Here is a 10112-nt window from a genome sequence, read left to right as displayed (position 1 = left end):
TTTATTGAAGGGAACAAATGAATATATCCAGCGTAAATACTCTACAGTCTCCATGTTTTCTAATAAAATATGATTTTCAGGACTCTGATTAACACTTTGATTTGACTTTCATGGAATTTGATGCAAACAGAAGAAAAGTTGAATCAGGAAATGTTCCCACTAATGGAGACTCAAGCTGAAAACCAAATAACAGAGAATAAATGTCAAAAACCTTCATCAAGTTTGTTAAATGCTTTGACTGAATATAGAAACATGTGTCTGTGTTATACGGAGCAGTCAGGGTTCAGCTGAGGGGGAGTTATGCTGTATAAAAAGTGGTTTGGTTTTTTTGGGTCTGTTAGGATTTTTGATCTGTTTACTAAAAACTGATAAGACAGGATAATATTTAAAAAAAACCTAAATATTCATACATCCATGTTCTCCACCTCTTCCTGTTAAATTCAGAATTTAATTCAAAATCCTGCTCCTCACATACAAGGTCTTAGATAATCAGGCCCCATCTTATCTTAATGACCTTATAGTACCATATCACCCTATTAGAGCACTTCACTCTTACACTGCAGGCTTACTTGTTGTTCCTAAAGTATTTGAAAGTACAGGGTGGGCCATTTATATGGATACACTGTAATAACATGGGAATGGTTGGTGATATTAAAGTCCTGTTTGTGGCACATTAGTATATGTGAGCGGGCAAACTCCTCAAGATGGGTGGTGACCATGGTGGCCATTTAGAAGTCGGCCATCTTGGATACAACCTTTGTTTTTTCAATAGGAAGAGGGCCATGTGACACATCAAACTTATTGGTAATGTCACAAGAAAAACAATGGTGTGCTTGGTTTTAACGTAACTTTATTTTTTCATGAGTTATTTACAGGTTTCTCCTTGTTCACAGCCATTGACATGTCGAAGAGGTGACGTGAGGAGCGGATCGAAATTGTGTTGATATCTGGTGAACGCAGTAACGGGGTCATTGCAGCAGATTTCAATGCAAGACACCCTACGAGACCACCCATCTCCCATGCTACAGTTAGCAAACTGCTTGCTAAGTTTCGTGAAACTGGTTCAGTGTTGGATTTGCCAAAATGTGGACGCAAGAAAACTGTCACTAATGAAGAAACATCAGTGGCTGTCCTAGCTTCATTCAGCAAGAGCCTACAGCGTAGCACTCGCCGCATGTCGCTGGAGAGTGGCATTAGTCGAACATCCCTTCGGCGGATATTAGCTACTCACAAATGGCACCCTTAAAAACTCCAGCTACTGCAGCATCTCAACGAGGATGACCCAGATCGGTGCACAGAATTTGCAGAATGGGCAAAACAAAAATTGGAACAGGACCCTCAGTTCACGCAGAAGATTTTGTTCAGTGATGAGGCAAACTTTTATGTGAATGGTGAAGTTAAAAAACTATTGGTCTGACACTAACCCACATTGGATGGATCCCTCCAAGACTGCTGGACCAACAAAAGTGATGGTTTGGTGTGGTATATGAGGTACAATGATAGTGGGTCCATTCTTCATCAATGGAAATCTCAAGGCCACTGGATATTTGAAATTGCTACATGATGATGTGTTTCCCTCTTTATGCACTGAAGCTGGCTTTTCCTTGAGTTTTTCCAGCAAGATGGTGCACCACCACATTATGGGTGCCAGGTCTGAGCATTCCTAGATGAACAGTTTCCTGGAAAGTGGATTGGTCGTCGTGGGCCAGTTGAATGGCCCCCAAGGTCTCCCGATCTGACCCCCTTAGACTTTTATCTTTGGGGTCATCTGAAGGCAATTATCTATGGTGTGGAGATATGAGATGTGCAGCACCTGAAACTACGGATACTGGATGCCTGTGCTGGCATTTCTCCTGCGGTGTTGCTATCAGTGTGTGAAGAGTGGGAGAAGAGGGTTGCATTGACAATCCAACACAATGGTCAACACATTGAACACATTTTACAAGTGGTCAGAAACTTGTAAATAACTCATGAAAGAATAAAGTTATGTTGAAACCAAGCACACCATTGTTTTTCTTGTGACATTACCAATAAGTTTGATGTGTCACATGGCCCTCTTCCTACTGAAAAAACAAAAGTTGTATCCAAGATGGCCGACTTCTAAATGGCCACCATGGTCACCACCCATCTTGAGGAGTTTGTCCCCTCACATATACTAATGTGCCACAAACAGGACTTTAATATCACCAACCATTCAAATGTTATTACGGTGTATCCATATAAATGGCCCACCCTGTAGAATGGGAGACAGAGCGTATAGACGTAGGCTGCTGGGGGATTCCCATGATGGACCGAGTGTTTCTTCTTCACTCAGTATGTGTTTATACATCTCTGCATTTAATCCAGAGATTAATTAGAGATTAATTATTAATCTCTGGCTCTCTTCCATGGTGTGTCTTTGTCCTGTCTTCCTTCTTTCTCCCCAATTGATCACGGCAGATGGCCGCCCCTCCCTGAGCCTGGTACTGCTGGAGGTTTCTTCCTGTTAAATGGAAGTTTTTCCTCCTCAATGTCACCAAAGTGCTTGCTCATAGTCTGATTGTTGGGTTTTCTCTGTATTATTATAGTGTCTTTATCTCACAACAGAAAGCATCTTGAGGTGACTGCTGTTGTGATTTGGTGATGTATAAATAAAGTTTAATTATGTTAATAGAGGTGAGGATAAGTGAGATTCATATACCAGGACATGTGAGTATATTTCATTATCCTGCCATGGTCTCACTCTGGATGTTTTATAGTTAGAAACAACACGTAACTCTGCACTGATCTCACACAACACTATGATTACATGTATGATTGAGTTTTTCCTTTCCAGTCACCTTTCTCACTCACTATGTGTTAATAGACCTCTCTGCATTGAATCATATCTGTTATTAATCTCTGTCTCTCTTCCACAGCATGTCTTTATCCTGTTTTTCTTCTCTCACCCTAACCGGTCGCAGCAGATGGCTACCCCTCCCTGAGCCTGGTTCTGCCGGAGGTTTCTTCCTGTTAAAAGGGAGTTTTTCCTTCCCACTGTTTCCAAAGTTCTTGCTCATAGGGGGTCATATGATTGTTGGGTTTTTCTCTTTATCTATTATTGTGCGATCTACTGTACAATATAAAGTGCCTTGAGGCGACTGTTGTTGTGATTTGGCACTACAGGGAGTGCAGAATTATTAGGCAAGTTGTATTTTTGAGGAATAATTTTATTATTGAACAACAACCATGTTCTCAATGAACCCAAAAAACTCATTAATGTCAAAGCTGAATGTTTTTGGAAGTAGTTTTTAGTTTGTTTTTAGTTTTAGCTATTTTAGGGGGATATCTGTGTGTGCAGGTGACTATTACTGTGCATAAATATTAGGCAACTTAACAAAAAACAAATATATACCCATTTCAATTATTTATTTTTACCAGTGAAACCAATATAACATCTCCACATTCACAAATATACATTTCTGACATTCAAAAACAAAACAAAAACAAATCAGCGACCAATATGGCCACCTTTCTTTGCAAGGACCCTCAAAAGCCTGCCATCCATGGATTCTGTCAGTGTTGTGATCTGTTCACCATCAACATTGCGTGCAGCAGCAACCACAGCCTCCCAGACACTGTTCAGAGAGGTGTACTGTTTTCCCTCCTTGTAAATCTCACATTTGATGATGGACCACAGGTTCTCAATGGGGTTCAGATCAGGTGAACAAGGAGGCCATGTCATTAGTTTTTCTTCTTTTATACCCTTTCTTGCCAGCCACGCTGTGGAGTACTTGGACGCGTGTGATGGAGCATTGTCCTGCATGAAAATCATGTTTTTCTTGAAGGATGCAGACTTCTTCCTGTACCACTGCTTGAAGAAGGTGTCTTCCAGAAACTGGCAGTAGGACTGGGAGTTGAGCTTGACTCCATCCTCAACCCGAAAAGGCCCCACAAGCTCATCTTTGATGATACCAGCCCAAACCAGTACTCCACCTCCACCTTGCTGGCGTCTGAGTCGGACTGGAGCTCTCTGCCCTTTACCAATCCAGCCACGGGCCCATCCATCTGGCCCATCAAGACTCACTCTCATTTCATCAGTCCATAAAACCTTAGAAAAATCAGTCTTGAGATATTTCTTGGCCCAGTCTTGACGTTTCAGCTTGTGTGTCTTGTTCAGTGGTGGTCGTCTTTCAGCCTTTCTTACCTTGGCCATGTCTCTGAGTATTGCACACCTTGTGCTTTTGGGCACTCCAGTGATGTTGCAGCTCTGAAATATGGCCAAACTAGTGGCAAGTGGCATCTTGGCAGCTGCACGCTTGACTTTTCTCAGTTCATGGGCAGTTATTTTGCACCTTGGTTTTTCCACACGCTTCTTGTGACCCCGTTGACTATTTTGAATGAAACGCTTGATTGCCCGATGATCACGCTTCAGAAGCTTTGCAATTTTGAGACTGCTGCATCCCTCTGCAAGATATCTCACTGTTTTTGACTTTTCTGAGCCTGTCAAGTCCTTCTTTTGACCCATTTTGCCAAAGGAAAGGAAGTTGCCTAATAATTATGCACACCTGATATAGGGTGTTGATGTCATTAGACCACACCCCTTCTCATTACAGAGATGCACATCACCTAATATGCTTAATTGGTAGTAGGCTTTCGGGCCTATACAGCTTGGAGTAAGACAACATGCATGAAGAGGACGATGTGGACAAAATACTCATTTGCCTAATAATTCTGCACTCCCTGTATATAAATAAAATTTTATTTAATTTTATTGAAATTCTCCGGCTAAGTCCCTCAGAGTGTCCACTATGCAAATAAGCTGACTGTCATGAATGCTTTTTGATGCTTACTGCATGCTCTTCATTTTTAGATGTATTAAGCGTATTGTGCTACAGTGGTTTGAATCATTTTCATCCAACAGGGTATAATTCTTTGTTAATATAAAGAGTCTTCTTCACACTGGAGTTCGTTGGGGTTGTGTACTCAGACTCATACTTTTTTCACTGCAAAAATTTTCGTTACCCACCAGATGATACCCAGCGTTATCCATGAACCCAGAGTTCTTCCTTGCCTTTTTCACCAATTGCTGCTCATAGGGAGTTGTCTGACTGTTGGGGTTTGAACTAAAAAAACTGAAGATGTTTAAGGCTTTAAGAGCAGGCTGTTTGAAAAGGCTGTTAGAAATGATAGACTAACCCTCATGACAAAAATTCTGAGTTTCCAACCTCACCTTTACAGGTTAACCACATCTACAGTTCTTCGCTTGCCTGGTCATGTCTTATTGCTGTCTGGCTTTTCAGTCATCAAATCAATAGTCACTTCAAAGTGTATTATACTTTAAGATAAAGACCCTACTATAATACAGAGAACACCCAACATTCAGACAAAGGACAATGAGCTGGAGGCTGAAATGTTTCCATCTGTGAGACTCTCAGCACATGAAGAGGAACCTCTGCTTGTGGTGCATGAATCAACCTGCTGTTGCAGAGAGAGCAGAACCCCTTATAACAGGGGGGGGAGGGGGGGGGGAATCCAGGCCTCAAGGGTCAATGTCCTGCAGGTTTTAGATGTGTCCTTGATCCAACACAGCTGATTTAAATGGCTAAATTACTTCCTCAAATGGTCTTGAAGTTCTCCAGAGGCCTGATAATGAAGTAATCATTATCACCTAGGGTGATATCTAAAACGTGCAGGACACTAGTGCTTGAGGCCTGTCTTATAGCATAAATGATGGGAAAAAGCCAGAATCATTATCCAATAAATGATTTTCAGAAAGTTTGTTTGATGATAAACATAGCTCACACACACACACCTGCTGATTGCGCATTCAGCCCCACTAGTTTCACTATGTTTAACATAGGGAAGGAATTCCTTATGTTCTGTCACTAGGTGTATGAAAAGTGATGGACAGACTTCCTCAATTTGGGGGAGTCTGTCCATGCTTTTTAAAGATAAAGCAAAATTTTACACCTGTGTTCGCTCACCATGTGTTATTTGGTATTTCTCCCACAAGAAAGCGATGACCATATTAAAGGCCCACGATTGACAGCAACTGACAGGGGCATTCGAAAACAATAAACAGTTAGTTAATCTTTTAAATCTCATTTAAAAAATCTTTAAAAAAAAATATGAACCTATCACTATAAAATTATTTTTGTTTCTTGGGTACTTATAAAGATGTTTGTTTCCTATCACTAGTTGGATGTGTTTTTGACCCTCCCTCTTATTTCATGATTTGGTTTGTTCCACATGCACGTGCTCCTGGACTGCAGTAGGACGGCTCCATTAAAAGTGAAGGCTGGGTTTGAAAAAATGAAAGAGGGACAGGTGGAACTAGTGGTGAAGTGAAAGAAACTGCCGCGTGTCCCAGTGGTAGCTAGCTTACTTCATCACTAACAGGAAGCATGTGGTCGGTGAAGCCTGACCCTTTGTACACGTGTGCACTACGTTAGTTACGTGGTGCCACACAGATCACACCTCTAGCTCAGACTCAGCTGTCCCACTCACATCTCCCCACAGCCACACTGCTGACACTGAACCAGCCCACTGACACCTGAAGAAACAGGGGAGCTCTTTTAACTAAAAATGTGTGTCTGACTGCAGGAGGACCCGTGAGAAATGTATCTTTATTCTACACGCTATTTATTTCATAATAATAATACATTATCCCTATAACCCACATAAACAGAGCAGTTATGGAGACGTGTGTGTTGCTCTGCACATATTTTGCACACGGATTTACTTTGTTTGAACACTAAGATCCAAAGGATTATTTAAGTCATATTTCCCAATACTTAATATTATAAGTACAATGTTTTAGCAGTAAAAATACTTTACACCATTTTATAGATGAGAATGAAAAAATATTTCTGTTCAAAGGTTTATGTATACTTAATTTGTATTTTGTGTAAGGTACCAATCAACAGAAATAAAATTTTAAAAAATTAATAAAATTATAGTATTGTTATCATTAAAATGATTAAAAGCATATATCTCATCAACCTTGCATGAAATCATTAATTCTATTTATCCATTTTTCATGTCTGCACAGTGTTTGTATTAATGGGTGGTGCCCAAAGTGATATTATTATTTATGTCCCATATCTCTGGTGGCACCCCTGGTGCTAAATGACAGAAAACAGACACAAAATGACTCAAACTCAAATTTATTCAGTTACTCATAAAACACTCATATAACAGAAAATATCTGGACCTAGTTATGTCAGTCAGCGTGACCTAAAATTCTTGATCCGGGCTCAGTTAAAACAAGTTTTTGGGTATTGACTCACTGAACAACACCCTCAGTCCAAATAGAAATATGACAAAAACAAAAAAAGAGAATAAATGATGCATTGAATATTCACACAATAAAACGTGTTTGATACTCTCGTATAGTCTGGTCCAGGGGTAAGCAACCTTTCTGATGGCGAGTGCCATTTAAAATTTCCTCAGAAGTCAGTGTGCCATATGATTGCATTAGCAATAAATTTAATAACGCTCCATATTAACAGTTACACACTATATAGAACCACTTTATAGAATTATATTTGTTTGCAGATGTTGGCAGCTATCAGCGAATAGTTATCAGCTATTTTGAAACAAAAAAGACACTTTTTATCCATAACAGCAAATGAACTGCACAACAGAAAATACAAATGCTATTTATGGTCTCCTCAAAACAATGATAAGAAAAATAAACTAAGCCAATATGGCATGTCTGTTAATACAGAGACACTCATGTTAATGTGATCTCTGGTCTCCCACTCAGAGACGCAGGTCTCCGAGTGTCCAGCATTCAGACAGCTACCTGAGGACACTCATGTGAGAGAAAATCTGCTCACACAGATATGTAGAGCCAAATACTGTCAATAAGGCCTCTGCAATGTTCTGAAGACAGTTAAACTTGACAGGTAGTGATGTCCAGCAGGTGAAATTGCAGCTCCATGAACACGCACAGCTGTGGATTCCAGCTGCTTCGATGTTGCATTAACTGGCATTAACTCAGCCAGTTAATGCGAGACAAATCCAGCTGCTCATTAAAGATTTCTGGTTTGATCAGAAAATAGAACATTGGTCCATACGCCTGAAAGTCCCAAAAATGCATTGTGAATACTGTCTCGAGTCTACGGATGTATCCGTGTGTTTCCGTGGTGCTGATGCTGTGCTGAGCAGAAAGCTGCTGAAGCTTTTGAAGTGTCGGAATGTGGAAAGCTAACAACGTCCCTCTCACCAGTAGGCTAAGTTATTTTTAGCCAATTACAAGTTGAATCTGGTAGTTGGGTTTGTTAGCTAAGATACCGTCATTAAGAAGAGGCACAACTAATGTGTCTATGCGAGCTGATTTGCAATGTGCACCGCTGGCGCGGCCATTTATTTTTTGATGCACCTTCTCAGATTAATTCACTGCGTGTCGTGCCCAGGGCTGGACTGAGACAAAAAATCGCCCTGGGCATTTTGACTAAAGACCGGCCCATCAGGTATTAAAGCCATAAAGCCTTTGAATGAAAACAAATGCTGTTGTGACAGTGATGTACATTCTTGTTGGTATATGTATGATTTCTATACATTTTATGTCAGATAAAAACTTTGGTTGTAAGCTTCAGATAATTATTTAATAAAAGCGAGACATTTTAAATGAGAATAAGAAAGAAAAGTATTTCTTTCTGCCCCCCTTTCCCTGTTAATGCCCTACCTGGCCCCCTGGCAAAACTTTGCTAGACCCGCCCCTGCACAGTTACCAGCTGTAAGCTACTTAGAAAAGGATCCTGGTGTTATTTGTCTCTCAGAAACAGTTCATAACTTCCCTTCAACTCATTCCTGTCACCTAAAAGGTAAACCTGTTTCTCCATCACCTGTTCAGCTCTGATGATTCAGTAAGGACGTCTCCTGTCCATCTTCATGTTTCCCTCTCACCACATATCCAAACCGACATCATGACCAGCAGCTTTTACAGCTGTGGCTCCAGCAAACATCAGCTACTAGAAATTAATATTAAACAAATTCTAACAACAGCTGATCAAGCTTAAACACGCTGCTGTTGTTTAGCGCGACATCTGGCGGTTTCCTCTTTCTGGCGCAAAGTGGGCGATAAACAAACGAGAGAAAAGCCGATCAGCTGATCATTGATCAGTTTCATGATTGAAGTAGAAACAGGAGAGGGAGGGGGAGAGAATGAGAAAAGAAGAAGAGGCAGTTGTGCAGCGTAATGACAGAATAAATCCACTTTTGTGTCTTTTTCCATTCTAGCTGAAGTACGGGACAAACCCTTCTCAGCTCAACACGAAATGTGTAATATTTTCTCTGAATGCGGGACGATTCCGTTTTTTACGGGACGGTTGGCAACTCTACTAATCTTATGAATAAAATAAAGTTCACTATCAGTAACATCATTGCACTCACCTAGCTGTATAGAAACTCCATCATGCTAGCCAGTACGCAGTACAAGTTATTGTAACTGATTGTAAAAAGTCAGCACAACAAAAATAAACTCCACCTAAACTTGGTTTATATCTGACCCATTTAGACTGCAGGTCATAACTTCTTACCTGAAGTTCAGTTCACCTGATACTCGGACCGGCAGCCGCCTCGGGTCTCTCCTCCTCCTGCCTCCCTTCTCCCTCATCCACCTGCTGGCCTCCACCACTTGTTAATTTTACTGAATCTGTGGAAGCTCCGCCATAGCCACCACCAAACAACTGAGTTATTTTTACACACCGGCCAGGATCTGGTCAATCCACCACCTTTCATTGTTTATACCATTACAAAGGAAAAAAAAGTCACCGGGCCACCGAGCAAATGCCCAGTATGCCCGATGGCCAGTCCAGCTATGGTCGTGCCATCAGTTAACCAGGGGTCGGCAACCCTAGGCACGCGTGCCAACTGTGGCATGCGTGCCTAGGGTTGCCGACCCCTGGTCTGGTCTAACCAAGTGACCTAAGTGACCCAGCATTAGGTGATATTTTAGCATTTGTCACTTCTGGCTCCAAAAAAAACCCCCAAAACAAATGAAAAACAACATGGTGGTTGCCACAAGTCCAGAGGTTTTGTTGTTTATGTCACAGAGACCACATCTGTCTGTGTATAACATCTGGATGCCAGCAGCCTCCAGGCTGTACTCAGGGTTTAGACTGAAAATAGGTTTTTAATTGATT

This window comes from Neolamprologus brichardi, chromosome 7, assembly GCF_056152115.1.
Source record: "Neolamprologus brichardi isolate AB-2024 chromosome 7, ASM5615211v1, whole genome shotgun sequence".
Classification (NCBI taxonomy): Eukaryota; Metazoa; Chordata; class Actinopteri; order Cichliformes; family Cichlidae; genus Neolamprologus; species Neolamprologus brichardi.
The sequence above is the reverse complement of the archived record's forward strand: the minus strand, read 5'-3'. Positions refer to the sequence as shown.